Source organism: Carassius auratus, chromosome 25 (genome assembly GCF_003368295.1).
Source record: "Carassius auratus strain Wakin chromosome 25, ASM336829v1, whole genome shotgun sequence".
Classification (NCBI taxonomy): Eukaryota; Metazoa; Chordata; class Actinopteri; order Cypriniformes; family Cyprinidae; genus Carassius; species Carassius auratus.
In genome coordinates this window covers 6674564-6693940 of record NC_039267.1, presented here as the reverse complement: position 1 = coordinate 6693940, position 19377 = coordinate 6674564, and the positions used below count along the sequence as shown (strand labels likewise).

The window sequence follows — 19377 nt, the reverse complement described above, 5'->3', positions numbered from 1 at the left end:
GGGTTCATGCAGAGCCCTTTCAAGCTGCACTGAAACTGCAATTTGGACCTTCAACCCACTGATCCCCATTGAAGTCCACTATAATGGAGAAAAATCCTGGAATGTTTTCCTCTAAAACCTTAATTTCTTTTTAACTTTTAAAAAATTATTTTTCTCTTATTAAAATAGACAAATAGCCTTTAGTTTACACCATAATCTATGAATTGATACTTTCTAGTTGGTTGCAGGTGTTATTAGTGAGAGGGACATTCTCATTCTAAAGCATTTGATTGGACATAAATCTATGTAATACAGGGTGTCATCAATATTTTCGGTACATCTTACCTCTTGTTTTCTTTTTTAATACTTTTAGAACCAAACAGAGCATTTATCTACATTTACAATTTGGACAGAGAAAAGGCAAAATGACATACCTGGCCAAAGCCTGGCAGCTGTGGCTGGAATGAAGAGCTCAGTTTCTGCTGGCGGGGCAGCGTGGGTGTGGAAAGGTGGCTCAGTCGTCCTGGGCCGCAGCGACCTCTGGACTGGCAGGAGGATTCTAAGACTGAAGAAAGTAGAAAAGACCAAAAAGTGAGTAATCATTAAATAAAACGCCTAAGAAAGACGATTAAACTTAAATGCAAAACTTCAGCTTATAGAAATTAACATTTGCAGTTTGGCACAAAGAACTGCAGCTTGTACGAACTGAATCGGCTGCCAGTATTCGTTCTGTTCAAAAGAAAATGAATTAAACACCAAAACCAACAGGTATGAACTGCGAGGTTGAACAACTTATAAAACAAAACTTAATGTATCTAAAACAAACTCTCCTCAAACTTTCCATAGACACCCCAAAACAAACATGTTGCCTGGGTAAAGTGCCATGAGAAGCATCTGAAAGAGTTTACCGCTCCAGCAATATTTCTTTCATAGCATGCGTCGAAAACAAAGCATTGGCTCCTCGTAGGAAACAGGACAGATATGCTTTGGTACGAAAGGGGGAGGCCGGGGAAATAATCTCCAAAAAAAATAAAAATAAATAATAATAATAATAAGTAAATAAATTTAGAGCAGTCAACACGCAGAGTAAAAATTAAGGTGGGAATGAAAAGATCAGGTATGGGAGAGGAAGCTCAAACCGAAAGGGTCTCACTCAACACTGGGATGTCGCGCACAAGACACTGGGTCACAGTGCACGCTATACCCATAATCACCTGCGATAGCCTCTGTGAGAACTTCCTGTTTCTCTCCTATGACCTGTAAAGCAGACATTGGCTGTGACCACACTAAAAAAAAATGGTTGTGCAGAAGCAACTTTGTATTAATGGCCTAATTTGAGACTGGGGGGAAATTCCATTTAGAGAAACCAGTCTGTATAGAACAAAAACAACAGTTTCACAAAACTAGATCTGAACGAGCATCAACTGTCAAAAGCTACAGGACGAAGTCAAGTTTATGTTTTCACTGTGCAGCTTTGTAAAATCTAATCTGTGGAAGTAAATTAAATGCAAATAGCTTTTCATGAAACAGTTGTACAGCAACCGGCAAAATACATTAAAGAAACATTCTGGGTTTGACAAAAGTAGTTTAGCTCTTCAAAACTGTTTTTTTTTTTTGTGGTCCAATGGCAAAGAAAGTCATTTGATCTGTTTAGCATAGCATCACACCAGGATACACATTTTTTTTAAATATAGTGCTGACCACTTTAATATGTTTTATAATCAAAAAGGGGAAGAAAGCACTACTTTTTGCAAATGTACACTCCAAACTTAAAACTATTATTCAGGAAGGATACATTCAATTAGGGTTGCATGATAAATTGCACGTGATTAAAGCCGGTTCTCCATCACATGCTTTCAGATGGAGCGGCAATTAATACATTTAATACACAGATTAGTAAATAGACTTACAACTAATCACAGAACTGGCTTCACTGATGAGATGTGCATGACAATCACATGCGATTTATTGTGCAGCTCCACATTAAAAATTTATATTTATATTTTATATTTATGCATTTAGCAGACGCTTTTATCCAAAGCGACTTACAGTGCATTGAGGCTAACAGTTTTCACCTTTAACATTAAATAGATCAGGAATGACAGTAAAGACATTTAAAATGTTTCAAAGGATTCTATTAGGGCTGGACGATTAATCGAAAACTGAAATTCAGAACCCCCAACCAACATAATTTTCCAATGTTGGTTATTTCTGGATTTTTTTTAATCCTTTAAATACTTTCCTCATAAAAACATACCACTGTGTGTGTAGTCGGCGTTGAAACAGACTTTTTAGAGATTTTAACCATTTTGCATCGTCATATCCTCATCAAAAACATACCTGGAGTTGTGTTTTATTATGTGTTAGTAATCCTTTGTCGAACTCACTGACCCATACGTACTCTAGCAAATTTCACAAGGAGATTTCAAATAATGTTTTCACCATGGCAGTCCTTAGGGCTCTAAAGTAGTTTAACATCCCGAACAAAGCTTATAAAGGAATCTTTAGAACATATTGTCACTAAGAATATGAATAAAACAGAATAAAATTGCAGTACATTGCATTTTATTATTATTTTTTTCCTGTAAACACACAACTTATACCTGGCAATCAGTTTATAGCTTATGCTGTGAAATTGTAAACAATCCTTCGAAAAAAGTGCCAATGGCATGAAACCTGAGTGGAACTCACATTTTAAAGTAAAATCCATTAGAAAGAAAGTATTGAAAAAGTTTGAAAAAAAAAATTGGACACATCAAAAACCTGCTGTGTTCAGTCATAATTAAGCTGCAAGACTGAATTATGAACTGGTAAACGACAAACTGATCACAGAACATGTTTGTAAAGCTTTAAATGTTAACTGTTAAAAAGCAATGTTATCAGCTTTTACGACTAAACATCTAAACATTTGCAAACAACATTGTACTGAAGAATCTGCACAAATAAATGTCAGTTCAGTAGTGCAAAGTTTACAGGTTACTCTTCTTTTTTTGAAGGCTCAAAGTTAAGTGCTCCCACAGTTTCATCTCGCTGAATGCTGCAGAGACGCTGTTCGGGAAGCACGTGACATAAAACGAGGTCAGCTATTGGCTATTCGCTACTTCTCCTGCTGTACTGGCTGAGTAAAACCTCCGGTGGCTCATTACTGCCACACTTTGGTCACCGCAGATTTTAAAAATGCACGAAATGAGCCGCTTATGGCAAATAAAAGTTATTTAGCAACTAATCGATGACTAAATTAGTGGACAACTATTTTAATAATCGATTTTTAATTGATTAAATCGATTAGTTGTTTCAGCTCTACTAGATGCGCATTAAATATTGCATGCGATTAATCGTGCAGCCCTAATACCAACAAGCTTGCATCAAACCCAGAATGTTATTTCAAGGAACATTGAAGCACCAATAACTGCTTAACCTCCGATAACCTACAACTGGACTTATTCTTCCATACCTGTGCCGACTGTGAGCTGCTCATTGTTGGGATGATTGTTATTGTTTAGCACTCTCATTGGCGGCACCACCACGGTCCTCACTGCAGGTTTATTCTGCACTGTGTTGGGGTGCCCACGCCTGGCCTGGGGTTTCTGGTTCTGGTTCTGATTGGTCAGGAAGCGTCTTTCAGGAAAGGGGCTGTTGTGGGGCCCTAAGGAAGAGTCTGAAGGGGGTGAGCCGTCTACTGTTTCACATCCACTTTCATGGCCGTCATCTTCTGATATACTGCAGTAAGTCACAGGAGAAAACAACCCACGTCAAAATAAATGCAAACTCAACCTCACCTCAGTTCTACAATTAAAAATAAAATTGAAATACTGCACACCTGCTGGGTCTTTTGCATGGCGAGGGGCTGGATTGTGCCGAGGCTGAGGAGCTGGTGCTCAGACTGCTATCAGGACTGCTGAGGGAACACACTCGCTCCATGTTCAGAGAGCCTGTGCACGCCTCACACTCCGGACTGTCCTTACACCTGTCAAAGAACACACGCAACTCACTTTAGCTATGAGAACCATATGTATGCAAGTTAAAACGAATCAGAAGTTTTAGTCGACAACTGACAGTATTTTTTTTTTAAGCAAATCGTTTATTTCCCTGAAATCTACTTGGTCAAAAAGTCATACATTTTACCCTTTCACTGACCCTCGGTATTAAAGAGGGTGCTACTACACCTTTAAGAGTACTTAAAGAATTCTTAATTTGGAAAAAAAAAATTAATTAAATGGATTTCATAGGGCCTTAATTCGAACTTTCTATTTGTGTTAAAAAATGTATCACAGCTTATCTCGATTTCCACAAAAATATTAAGCAGCACAACTTTTCAAAGTTTTCAACATTGATAATAATAATAAAAAATATTCCTTGACCAGCAAAGCAGCATATCAGAATGATTTTTGAAGGTTCACTTGACACTGAAGACTGGAGTAATGATGCTGAAAATTCAGCCTTGCCACATACACTTAATAACATGCTATGAAAGAAAATAGTTATTTTGAATAGTAATAACATTTCACAATATTACTGTATTTTTTTACTGTATAACAGTAATTACAATAAAAAAAAACTGTAAAACTTGTACAGAGTGAATGTTCAACTCACTTGTTAAGGGAGCACCTCTGTGCTTGTTCCTCTTCATCTGTGCCACTGCTTATGCTAATGACGCTGACTGCCGGGCTGGGCGACTCTCTGATAATAACAGACTCTCGCTGCTGATTGGCCACCACCGTCTTACAGCAACCCTCCTCCTGAACCTGCACCTGCTCCGCTTCTGGTTTTACCTGGGAATGCACCTCTCTATCAGAAAATCTCGGCTGTGGCTCCGCACTCACCAACCTGTCTGCCATCTTTGGAGATGGACACACTGAGGGCTGTGTGTCCGTGTAGTACGAGACATTCATACTCCTAAAAAGCAGCACAAATGATAATGATGAGCTCAACTTTGCATTTCGGTGAAACAAAGTAAAAACCCAAATGAGCTGCCTAACAAGAGTAACATAAGGTTCAAATGGAGGGGTTTCGAGGCCTGCTGTTGCTCACCTGTTCTGACTGGGTTTGTTCCTCTTGTTAGATGTAGGCTGAGGCCAGACCACATGAGCAATGCCAATGTTTATAGGCTGATGGGCTGACACAGCCATTTGGTTTGGAACAATAGGCTGGGGCATCACTGAAGTGTAATGACTGCTGTGTGGCCGCACTTTCCTTTAACAGACAAAAAAACAAACATTTTAGGTCACCGAAATGCGGTGGTGTCAGCACATGTTATTTGAGGTGCGCCTCCTTCTTGATCTTCTCACCCCCAGTCTCCCCGTCTCTGCGGTCCAACAACTGTATCGGATGCCAAGCTCGTAGCAGGTGGCGGGACCTGCTGCCAAGCTGGCACCAGGATCTGTGGAGTTCTGTTGGACCATGGCTGCTGAAAGGTCAAAAAAGGACAATGCTGAACCTTTGTGATGTATCTGGCTTTGAGTTTAATATCGAAACTGGTATGTCAATGTGGATAACAACCCTTGGCTGTTTTCCATTATTTTCCCACATCATCTTGTGAAATGAGGACTTACTTGTGCTATAACTCCTGGTCTCATGGGTAAAGACTGGATAGCTTGGGCTTGGGTCACCAGAGGAAGAGTGTTCTCCATTCTAACCGAATATCCTGCTGGCTGATTTGGGTTTGAAGGGATTCCTGTAGAGTCAAACAACCAAATCAGCTCCACACAATATGTATTACATTAAAAAAAAAAATCAATAGGAATTCTCAATTCAAATTAGAGCTGCAACATTCATTTAAATAAATTATATATTTGCAATATGGATATGCCACTTATAACAATAATTGAAGAATGCAAATGCACTTTATAAAACTGCTGTTGTCCATAAAAGAGAAATTTTAAGATCTCCCTACGGTTTCCACTATTATAAAAGCTTGATGGTTGTACTGTAAAATAAAACTTATATTAGTATCATTTTCTTTAATACTGTGTTTTAAATTTTTTACAGTGAAATGTTAGCAATATTTCTTCTTAGTAAAAATAACTGAAAAGTAATTTTTTTAATTTTAGCAATAATAATAATAATACTAATAATACTAATAATATAATCATATAAGCATTTATAAACCGGCTGTTGTCAAGAGATTCAAGATGTTTAAGGTAAAAGATTAATGTTTGAAAATGAATGTTTGAAAAAAACATTTGGAGAGAAACGAAAACTGTTTTATAATGTTTGTAAACATTTTTGCTTTAGCATAAATGCATTTTAGCCTTCATTATTTTGGAAAGTAATAGGGCTAATAAAATGCGATGTGAGCTGGACTTATTCTATTAAAACGCAATCTTATACAAGTTTTTTTTTTTTTTTTTTTTTTTACAATGCAGCAAACATTTTTAAAATATCTTAAAAATACTTAGATGTCTTTAAAGTGTTGATTAATTTTTTTAGTAGCCAAAATCTAGAATAGATGATGCTGTATTGGCTGTGACTAAGTGCAACGGGTTCTTGGCTAACATTAGATCTCTATTTTTCCTTTTCTTTTTGAGTAAAGAAAACAATGTACTTTATTATTATTATTTTATTATTATTAGGCAAATTATAGGCCAAAAATATTGTTTAAAAAAAATAATGTTATTAACCGGTTATTCTTCCACCCGAACCAGTTTTGGAACTGTAATAATATCAGAGGGACGCAGGAACAGAAATGTTAAAATATCGAGTGAACCAATTTTTTCTCAAGCCCTGCTAAAAAGTAATAATTCTTATCTTGTTTAATATTTTTATTTAGTAGTAACAGTAGTATAAATAATAATAACAATTATTTTTACAGCAAAAAAGATTTTCAGATTATTTTATAATCATATTGATTTACATAATCCCAACTGCTTTAGGCCAAATTGTGCAGCCCTAAAACTAACTTTTTTTAAAGTCACAATCACTAGATTTTTAGAAACATAATCATTGATTTATATAGTCTCAAATTCGTAGGCCAAATAGTGCAGCCCTAAATAGTACAACAAACTTTTTCTTTCTTTTTCTTTTTATCACTTTAAATTGCTATTACAATATTTTTTGAAAAATTGCAGTGCAAATCATGCATCCCTAGTTCAAATTATAATGCATATCCCACTATGATGTGCTTTCTACTACCTTGAAGAGCAGGAGGGCATAGGATGAGTGCCTGCTGAAAGGACTCGTTACACCCAAACTGGGCGCTTCCTGTCTGGATGGGAATTCCTGGATGCACCACAGGTGGAGCAGAAGGTGCCAGGGTCTAAAGCGGAAAGGTAAATAGATAAAATAGAGGAACAACCTGTCTACACTTGAACCCCAAGTCTTTTCAGAGTGTGCACTTTTACCTGAGAGTGAACAGATGGCATTTTGCTGAAAGCCACGGTGATATTTGGAGCACTTGGAAGCGTCACAGGCTTCATAAGTGGGGTGCTTTGTTGCGGTTGAGAGTATCATACATGCTGGTTCTTGAGTGACACACGTCCATGATGTGGAAACAAGACTGGACACTGTTGGAGACACATTCCTTGAGAACGACCACACATAATAGAGAAACAGGCAGTGTAACTGGCATTAAAAAAGTCTGGACATACTGGTTGCAATGGGGGAAATCCATCAGATGCTGCATAGTGACAAAAGGGTGTGTAAGTGCATCTGAAGGGGCGATTCTCTGATCGGCATCAATCATAAGCATCATCTTTAGCAGGTCCACGAATTCTCTCCTGTCAGCTTTCTCCGCCAACTGGTCACAGCCCTCCATGTTGAGCATTAGATTCACCTGATAAATGAATACAAAAAAGAATCATCATTATTATTATATATTTTATAATATAATAGCTTATATGGTATATGTAAAACAATAGCATATTTGTTATTTTATATTATTTTCATTACACTATTGTATATAATTATCATTAATATTATTATTAATAGAAATTACATGTATAACAAAAAATTTGTATTAACTAAAATAATATAATTGAATCATATAATTTTTATATTAGAATCATTATTATTCTATATAAGTGTTGTTAATATTACAGTACATTATTATTAACAACATAATATATAGTATTATTTATAATAATAATAACAACAAAAATATTATTATGGTTTTCATTATTACTGTTTTTACAATACAATATATATAGCATATTTATAAAAGATTAATATAGTAAAACACATCATTAATTATTTTATATATACCGTATTTTCCGGACTTTAGTCACACTTTTTTTCATAGTTTGGCTGGTCCTGCGACTTATAGTCAGGTGCGACATATTTATCAAACTTAATTTGACATGAACCAAGAGAAAACAGCCTCTCGCGGCTGTAGACGGTAATGTTTTCTTTTGGTGCTTGGTTCTAAATAAATGCGACTTATAGTCCAGTGCGACTTATATATGTTTTTTTCCTTGTCATGACGTATTTTTGGACTGATGTGACTTATACTCAGGTGCAACTTATAGTCCGAAAAATATGGTACATACAATATAGTACTTCCATTATAATTACAGTATCGCATAGAAATTATTATTGATAATGTAAAACAAGCATTTGCAAGCTAAAACGTACATGTCCAATGTCATCTAGACAGCTGAAAATGTACTTTCTGGCCTCCTTGGACTTCAGTCCCGTTTCTGTCTCATGTTCTTCAGTCGTCTGCAGAAACAGGAAGTGCGTTGGAAGTTATTACATAAGAACTTTACATCAAAACTTTATGCTGTATATTTATGGCCACAATGTCTGGTAAAGTGGATGATAGATGGACCCTTGCCTTCAGTCTCCAGGTGGCGTAAGGCGAGTTGGACTCCTTACAGAAGAATCGGGCCGTCTTCGTCCCCACGTTCAGAAGCTGCTCTCCAGGCAACCCTTGAGTTTGAGAGATGTAACGAATCTGCGGAGACATTTATAGCATTAGTGGATCTCAACACTGTCATTTCTGATAAGGAAAGCTGAATCCATCTCAATGTCTCTTGATTCGCACCATAAGCATAGTGCTTACTAAAGATAAAAATGGCTTGAATTTATTTGTAGGCATCAAATATTAATTGATGTCACCTGTGATTGTGCATCTTCAGGATAGAAAAACAGGTTTCAAGAAGCTACAAACAACACAGTGATATCAATCAACATGAATCAGCAAAAAAAAAAACACACAACAAAAGAGACAAAAATAAGCAAATAACTTCCATTGCTATTTCAAGATCTTAGTAGCATTTCATGATTGAAAGCTCAATGTTTCACTCTTAATACAGAACGCAGTATGAAGTCTGCTGCAACTCAAGCCTTTGTTAACATGCCAAGTCAAGATGTTGGCCCCTCTTTCTGCCACAACAGATGCCAATCCTCTCACACCGAAGAGGCAAGCCAACATTGAGGAATGCGTTCTTTACCATTTGGCTGCTGTTTTTTAATCCATAGTTTTCAATTTATAGTACACCTCATTACATGGACAACTTCCATAAAACAACTTAGGTTTAAGTGTCTCGCTCAAGGGCAAAGCTGACCTTAGTCAGGTAATGCAGTGTTTAATTAGAAGCGAATGACAGGGCCAGAAATGAACCATGGATCAGGGCAAATGCCACTGAAAGTAACTAAAATTATCCTGAAAGCGATGAAAAGGCTTCATAAATGTAGGACGCAAATGAAAAAAAATGGCCTCCATAGTGCATTTCAGTTGGATTCTTATCTGCCAGCTAACATTTAATATATTTCCTGTTATTCTACACTTATAATAGTGGTTTAGTATCAGACTAGCATCTCTGAACTGTTCTGTGTGTAATTATCATGTATATATAATACACACATACAGTATATACTTTGAAAATATTTACATGTATTACATGTCTATTTATATTCATGTAATTTATATTATACATATATTTATTTTACATGTAAACACAATTTTTCTGAAATATATACATGCATGTGTGTGTACATATACATAATAAATAGAGTACATCTTCTTTAATCTTATTTTGGATGTGATTAATCATTAGGAGGCCGATCGATATATCGGTTTTGCCGATTAATCTGCACCGATAGTTAATTGCTGGAACCATCAGTTATCTGCAAAAATCTATGCTGATAGTTTTTCAGGTTGCGTCCGTTGGAAGTCATGAATCGTGAAGCTTATAATTCATGCCTTTATTAAAGAGAAGAATATGTTTAACCCCCCCCTCCGAAGCTTTGAATATTCGGTGTTGATTACTACCGAAGCTTCAAAGCTCAAAAATTGGTATTCGGACCAGCCCTAGTGTTTACAGTTAGAAGAAAAATATTGTCCGTAAATATCAATTCCAGGGACAAATATCGCCCTTGGTATTAAGTAATCAACAAAATGCTGAAAACGCATTTCCAGAAATGACAAATGACCTTAAGACATTTGAATAGATTTCAATAACTTGTCTAATTTGAGCTTGGTTTGTAGTAACAGGTTATAACCTTAGATCTTTAACCATTACACCACATTATTTCGATTTAACTACCTATGCCATAAATTAAAAACAAAAAAAGCAACTCCACTGCTTTAGAGTTGTGATTTGTTTTCCATAGCACCCTTTTATAAATAAAAGCAATGACCTCATAACGCAAATGACATGACAAAGGCATTGAACAGTACTTGGTTTACCGCAGCGCTGTCTTTTTAGGAAAGGCAGGAGCAGTTCAACCTCATCAATGCATGAGGCTCTGTGTAAAAACACCATTGTTCTTGTTGCCTTGGCAAACCGAGTATAACTGGTCAGTGAACTCTGCCGACGTTCGCCTTCAAGCGTGCATCTGTTGATTCTCAGAAAGACTGTGTCACAGTGGGCCTCTACCAGTGAAAACACAAGCCACTACAAAGCCCTCTTTGGCTGCTTGCTCTCATTCCTCTTTGTCTCTTCCTCTCTCGACAATGAGGCCACATCTCCTTTTACAAGCGCTTAGACTCAAAACGGCTGTGTTAAACAAGCAGTATTTATGGCATCTTAGGGGTGTTATAGTGACATGATCAGGTTGCCAAAGAGCTGCACAAACACAGACAGTGTGCTGAAGTGAGAACCTGCTGATAGTGCAGAGAGAGGGTGTGTGTGTGTGTGAGTGGGGCTTTCGGTTATAAATACATTTTGCTGTGTGGAGTGGAACCGGACTCATAGCTGGAACAGACACAGCGGCTCGAGGGTTTGTGGTCAGCAAACCCAAATCACCCTATTCTTACACATCCGGCTTGTTTTGCTCCTATCATAAATGTCATTTACACCACCTCAGACATCTGGTTTATCGGCAGCACTGGTCCATGACGGTAAACACACTCACAAGTTTTTAATGTATGTGAGTCATCTTTCATGTTATCAGAAGATATTCGCTTTAAGTATTGAGCCATGAATTACTAATGATTAATCATTAAAAAATAATGTTTGTTTCATTTTAGTAGTAGGCTATATACATTCTACTGAAAAATATACTAAAAATCAAACCAGACTTTTATTTTGATGGGTTGCTGTGAATACCTTTACAGTTCTGTGTAGGTGATATAGGGCTAGTTTTACTCAAATCAATCAGTCATTGCTCAGGAAGTGACTCTCAGAGCAGTTCTGAGGATGTTGTTCATGTGTTTACGTCCTCATTAAGAGAGAAAGCAGATCCTGAAAACACAGCGAGTGTCACCGCGCTATAGTAAATAGCAATGATTCATCACATCCAAATTAAAAGTTATAACTTATATAAAAGTTTAAATATATGAATATATTTAATGTATATAGTTATGTATATAAATACACACACATAAATGCATATATTTAAGAAAAATTTATATTACACAATATTATATTACATTATATTATTACCTTACAATAATTATTTTATTACATAGTAATGAACAAAAAGACATTGTTAGGGTAAGTCAAGGATGATCTCCTAAAATAAAATATACTATATTTTATTTATTTAAATGGGGTTAAATTTGGATGATTTGTAAAATTATTAAATATAATAATAATAATAATAATAATAATAATAATAATAGTAAAATATTTTTTTAATTTAATTTAATTTAAATTCAGGCTTACCCTATTTATTTTTTTGGGTCAGTCAAGGATGACTTGTTAAGATGCTGAGTTTTAAGTTAAAAATAGTATCTTAAAAAAAAAAAAAAAAAAAAGTCTCTTTTTTTTCCCACTTTTAAAAGTCGCAAGATGCCTGCATCTTGGTTTAGTACACAGGCAACTCAAAGATTCTGAAAATGTGTACTTTTGCACAACCATGCTGCTTCTAATGACGCCAATTTTCTTTTCAATTTTCTTTTCTTTGATAACAAACTTATCACAAAGACTTCCATTGAAAAAAGCAAATGATGTCATCCTCCAAAATGCCCCCCATTAGCGTTGCCCAGATGCAACAAAGTGGGTCATTATCCGAGATCACTGGCTGATCTTACCTGGTCATACTCCAGCGCTCCTGGATAAAGCGGCCAGCCCAAGAAGAGCTCAGCGATGACGCAGCCCAGTGACCACATGTCTATGGCCTCACAAAAGGGTAAGCCCAGGATGATCTCTGGAGCCCTGGAACACATTATCAGCAAAGGATGAGAATTAATGGAGTAGTTACCTTGACAACAAGATGTTGATTGAAAAGCAGTAGGACACTTCATTACAAAAGCTCTCGAGAAGGACAAACAAGTGTTTGTTTGGATGAGTGAACGCTACAAAATGAATTAAAAAAAAATCATTATGATAATATCAAGATGATTTATAAACATCATCTAATGTTGAAGGACGCCTATTACGCCCCGTGTTACAAGATGATATAAAAGTCTTGGGAACATATTCCCCAGAATGTGTCTGTGAAATTTCAGCTAAAAATACCCCACCAATCATTTATTATATCAACATGAAAATTCCTATTTTAAGTGTAAGTGGAAACACAATTTTAGTGCATGTCTATTTAAATCCAAATTAGCAACTGATCCCGCCCCCTTTTCCAGAACAGGGCTGTGCTTTTACAGCTCTTAACTCAGATACTCTCAAAACAAAACTTAAAAAACACACTTAAATAATGCGTTTTAAACCATATTAGTTTAAACTTCTGATATACAATTTTCTGAGCATACAGAATGTGGCTGTTACATGGCATGTGAATACTAAACCAAGTTCTCTGTCATGTCTTATTGTGCTTAAAAAGGCTGTCTGTTAAGGTACACAGCTGGAAAAGAAATTGAATGTTTATATTAGATTGTGAACTTGCAGATTAAGGTGCAGTGATATTATAATAAGATTCCCTTTCTACGTCACTGGGGGAGAGAAATCTGAGCCTGATCTGAGAACAAGTAGAAAATTTAGGGACACACCTTAAATCAGCCTGCAATGCAATCGTTCACATATGTCCCCCATTTTAACTGTATTCTTGACAAATGCTTTGATGATAAATAGACTTAACTCACAGAAATTACAATGTGCAGTTTTGTTTTAATTTCAGTGGGTTATTAATTTTTTTTTTTACTATTGTTTTGGATAAAAAAAGTGTTCGTGTTCATTTCTTTTTTATTTCATGTTTATACACATTTTTTATGTAGTAAAGGTAAATATTGTACTCTTATTAAATGTACCATTATTCTTCTATAGACTTATATGGAACTGACCAACAACTTCAGTGATTATGCAGATCTCAACAATAAGGACTGCGTGAAAGACATTCGCGACAGTAGACGTATTTGTCACTTGCCCAATCAGGCCACTGCAGCGTCGTCATGACATTTTATCATTTGCATGTGTCTTTAAGACTTGTTCATTTAAAAATACAAGTGGTTAAAAAGCATTTGGGGGCGAAAGATAACTCCATTCAGCAGCCTACTCGAGCCGTCTCTGACACCTGAATGGCCAAATACATACAAAAGTATGTCAAAATACCCATCCAGGCAAGTAACTTTGCAGCTTTAACAATGACTACTAATCTATAATTAATTTATACACTGGAGTACAGATCCACCGGTCTACCGGACATGTTTTGATTTATTTCAGACTATCTTCTGTTCTGCGCTTGCACACAAACTGCACTGCAATCATTTTGCATTTTCCATTTATGTGGAAATATTAAATTAGTATTATAATTAGTCTGTAAATGGCCATTAACCTTGGCCAGAGACTATGAAGTCAGACACAAAGAGGAGAAAATACTGTAGCAGTCAGAGCAAGATCACTGTTCATGATGCGCCAAATAAAAGGAAGAAAATCCCCAAATTTTAATTTTATATGAATGCCTGGGGGGAATGGAAATGATTTTTTCAGAAATTGTGTTTTCCCTTCACTTTGTCTCTGTACAATGCATTTAAAATAGAGTTTATATGCACAGTATGGCTGTGTTTACAGCGGTAACCAAGAAAATGTTGTATCACTGTACCATAAGCCCCGCCTGCCCCTTTTTTTTCAGATTTTGAAATTATACAACCTAAAATAAACATAGCATTTTTGTTCAATTAAACTGAGTGAAGAATTTGCAATTGTTATTTTATTAAATATTTTATTGTGGTTCTTTCAACTTCTGTACCTGAACACCTAAACACATTAAATCCATAAAAACCTAAATCATAATTTCATATCTATTTTTGTGCTAAAAACAATGATAACAGCAACTCTATTTTTTGTGATCCCTAGATTATGTGATTTAGTCACAAATTGAAGAAAGGTTTGTTTTTCAAAGCCCTTTGTGATTTTTCTTACTTCATACACAAACAAAATCTTCATACACTGTCAAAATCTGATTTCTTGATGATTTGAGCCTAGTGATCTTATAATTGCTATTTTAAAATTTCAAATATAAAATAAAAAAGTATAAATTATTGTCTAATAAACAAGTGCTCCTCTGTTACCATCTAGAAGTGAAGTGACATTCAGCCAAGTATGGTGACACATACTCAGAATTTGTGCTCTGCATTTAACCCATCCAAAATGCACACACACAGAGCAGTGAAAACACACACACACACACACACTGTGAGCACACACCCGGAGCAGTGGGCAGCCATTTATGCTGCGGCGCCCGGGGAGCAGTTGGGGGTTCGATGCCTAAGTTGTGGTATTGAAGGTGGAGAGAGAACTGCTCATGCACTCCCCCCACCCACAATTCCGTCCGGCCCGAGACTAGAACTCACAACCCTTCGATTGGGAGTCCAACCCTCTAACCATTAGGCCACGACTTCCCCGTGGTTATCTACACGGGGAATCTACAGGTTATAATGATAATTTGATGTATTTGTTAATATAACACAAGTGTTTGTTCACCACAGTTTGGTCATTCCATTGAAAAAAAATCTAATTGAGTAATTTTGGAGTTTAAAAGTTCTGGCAACAGTTATGTGAAATGCTTGCAAGTCATTGAAAATGTATTGAATTTCTCTCTTGAAAGGTTGTACAAACCCTGAAATGAATAATGTAATAATGGACTACCTCTACCACAACACCATGGTTACAGTAAATGTGGAGATCTCGCCAGTGCGATCCATTACAAAAATTACTCGCTCCGGCAGAAAAACAGTAGCAGTTTGGAGCCCTGTGAGCATCTAATTTTGTCATAAGCTCACAAAAAACTTACCAAAAGGTGTACCAAAAAGTAAATAATGGGCTGTTCTTGTTCATGTTTTCTAGGTTGGTAGATGCACCAGGAGACCCAATTAAAGCACTTAAACATTAAAAAATTCTGATTTTATGACACACAGTATTTCACGATGAGAAACCTGGGAAAGACTCATCTCACGCTTACCGAAGCTCAAGAGTCATGCTTTGCATCCATACTGATATGAACCTGAGCCTAATGACGCAACAGTCCTGGTCTGGTGCAGCGCGAGTCTGCCGTTGGATCTGAGCTTTGACGTCAACAGGCCCATACACATCTGCTACCGTGACAACCGGAGGGAAATTGCTGGCTGCCTAGCGACAGATGAGGACGAGTCTAAATACCAAAAATGGGTGATGACAGAGGAGGAGTCTGATGACACAATTAACCCTGGTCAGCATTAATAATCAACTACAGAGCAAACTCCTCAGGCACTAACACTCTGCTTTATGTCCAAACTTGTCACACATGTAGCACCTAAACGATACACAGTTAAAACAGTCAGCTATTGATACCAGAAAATGTCATGCCAGGTTACTAGTAGTCACTACACAGTCACTAGCGGCTGTAACTACCAACAGTACCTTACTTATGCGGTAACAAAAGCTGCTGTGAATAATTCACTAATGGCTTGGCTATGTGACACTGCCTTTTAAATTCAGGGCTTTGAAATTAAGTTACAGGTTTTTCTTTATTGCATTTCTTGTCTTCCTAGTCCAAGGTGTTGCAGCAGCAAATGCTGTGATTCATATTAAGCTGCTCAACCCATTATTTGCACACATAGAATGACGCATTTAAACAGAAGTCATCACAGAGTTAATCAAACACAACGTTGCTGGGATGGTCTACACAGTGCAATGCTAGGTGTGTTTGTGCAGCTATCAGTGGATGGGACTGCTTTACAGATTGATATACAAACAAACAAATACATACAAAAATCCAATCCATTCACTCAGAGCAGTACCAATATTTTCACACTTCTGTTTCTGCAAAAAAAAAAAAAAAAAGAAACTGGAAGAGATCTGGTATGTTAACCTGCTGCGATTAGTCACAGCCAATACTGCATCATCTTTACTAGATTTTAAAATGCTACTCGTGTATACATTTAGGGGAAGTCGTGGCCTAATGGTTAGAGGGTTGGACTCCCAATCGAAGGGTTGTGGGTTCTAGTCTCGGGCCGGACGGAATTGTGGGTGGGGGGAGTGCATGAGCAGTTCTCTCTCCACCTTCAATACCACGACTTAGGTGCCCTTGAGCAAGGCATCGAACCCCCAACTGCTCCCCGGGCGCCGCAGCATAAATGGCTGCCCACTGCTCCGGGTGTGTGCTCACAGTGTGTGTGTGTGTGTGTTCACTGCTCTGTGTGTGTGCATTTCAGATGGGTTAAATGCAGAGCACAAATTCTGAGTATGGTCACCATACTTGGCTGAATGTCACTTCACTCACTCACTCACTTATGTATAAATATTAGGGCTAAAACGATTCCTCGAGTAACTTGAGTAACTTGATTACAAAAAATGATCGATTCCTCTGCCTCGAAGCCTCTTAATTTATTTTAAATCTCACGTCAGGTTCTTTCGCAATTATTTTTTGTGACAACGCGTTTACATCACCCACAAAGCAGAAGGAGACACAAGTGCTGCGTCCAAAATATGTATATATATATATATATATATATATATATATATATATTGAATGACTGATTATCGATTAGGCTGTGTGATTATTTTCTAAAGATGTGAACCTGTCATCGCGTCCCAAACGACTCAAAATAATGAACCACAAAGTAAACAGAACGATGCAATCCACTGTGCTGAGCGAGAAGCTTCCTGTTTCCCACAGATTACATTTTGAGCTGGCCACTGTGTAGGCTATTTAAAAAAAAAAAACTTGAATTTAACAAACATTAAATGTTCCAATCATATTTCGGAATTAAATTAATAAAGAATTGAAATGAAATATGACCACTTTGCCATTAAAAACCAAAACTAAACTATATTAGATACGTCGTTTCAAACAAAAGCTCCCCTGGGTTTGGCGGGTCCTTATAAGTACTACCTACTTTTTTCATGGGAGGTAGCAAAATCTGACAAGCAGAGATGGACAGAACACCTGTCCGGAGCGTGAAGTGTAGTGTGAGCATAGGCCAGTGAGGAAAGGGAGACAACGCCAGAGGGTAACACCAATAGCTAGAACTTTTTTTTATAATAAAAATATGAAATAGGTTATTGTTAGAAATACAAACATTAAAATTAATGTTCAAATTAGTGACGTCATTCAGGCTGTTCACAATGTGTTTTAGCGCGTACTGTTTTATGATATTCTGTTTTAGCGCGTAATATATTTTAAGCCTAATATTAATGTCTGAATTAATCTGTTCTAATCTTAATTACTCTCTAAACTTAAAAAAAAAATGCTATGAATGTTCATGCTCATTTTAAAAATAGAAATGTCATAGGCTCCGACAGCCTTGTGAGCATTTGATAATAGACGGACTGTTATGTTAATAAATGGCATCATTCAGTTATGTTATATTAATGTGTTTCAGCAATCATACATCCATACATGCACACATACAGGCTTGGGTTAGGATAGACCTTTCTCTAATATATTAAACAGTTTGTTATCATACAGATTGAAAGCCTGAATAGTCTCTCTCCCTCTCTCTCTCTTCATATGGGTGTGTGTTTATGCGTGTGTGGATGCATGCGCGGGAGGGGGCCGAATATTGACTACCAATAGAATAATACCCAGCGATTATCGATTATTACTTTTGCTTGAAATGCACAACCCTAATATATATATAAAACCCAAAATAGCTCGTGTCTGTGTACACGTAAGGCGCCGGCGTGATATGGTCATACCAACACTGGTTGGTTATATAGATGGAAGCAAAACATGATTCAAAACTCTCAAGATTTGCAAAATAAATAAAACTATAATGTTTTGAAAAATAAAGAAAACAATTTTCTGCTGTCTGGTTTTCTTTTCCGTGAACTTTGGATTGCGACACAATAAGCCAGAACTCAGCACACTGAATTATAATTTCTATATTTTTATAAAAGCTCCTGCACAAAAAACATTATATTTTTATGACATAGGCTACGTGGAGCTAAAGTGATCAGCTGGGTCACTTTGGTCCAAGGTTTTCATGGTGCCAAAAAACCTGAGCCGTTGGCCCTGAGGAAGCAACTGCGAGGCATGATCAAGCACCGGAAATTATCATATGGCATTTACTAACCTAAAATATTTTTAAATCTTCAATGTGCTGTCATTACAAGATAAATTTGTTATTGTCTATTTAATTCTAACAAATAAAACTAACCAAAACTAAAAAATGATATCAATATCAGCATCGGCTATCGGCCAAAATGGGTTGAAAATTATTGGCATATTGGATAACGGCAAAAATCCATTATTGTGCATCCCAATATACTGTATAGTGAATATGCCATAACTTGATATAACATACCACAACATAGAACATAAGAACTTAATCATAAGAACTCTGCAGACATTTGTTGTTTTCACAGTACTACTACTGTTTTAAGTTCTGTGGTTATTAAAACAGAGGCACGAGAGGTTATTTTCTGCCCTGGTAACAGGCTTAACTGACAGTACAAACATGGGTATGTTTGGCACAGTGACAGAAAGAATGGAGTGCTCTATATTCTGCACAAGATCTTACGAACTAAACCCCAATAAACCTCCAGCATAGCGATGGGCAAACAGACTAAATCCAAAGCCTAACACAAGTTAAACATAATACCACAGGCTCCAACTGCACAGAGAAATACAATAGCAAGGGGCATT

At 36.7% G+C, this 19377-nt stretch overlaps 1 pseudogene; it reads right to left on the bottom strand.

Annotated features, from left to right (window-relative positions):
- Positions 1-366: 366 nt before the first annotated feature.
- Positions 367-19377, bottom strand: part of LOC113043135 (homeodomain-interacting protein kinase 3-like) — a 36825-nt pseudogene continuing 17814 nt past the window's right edge.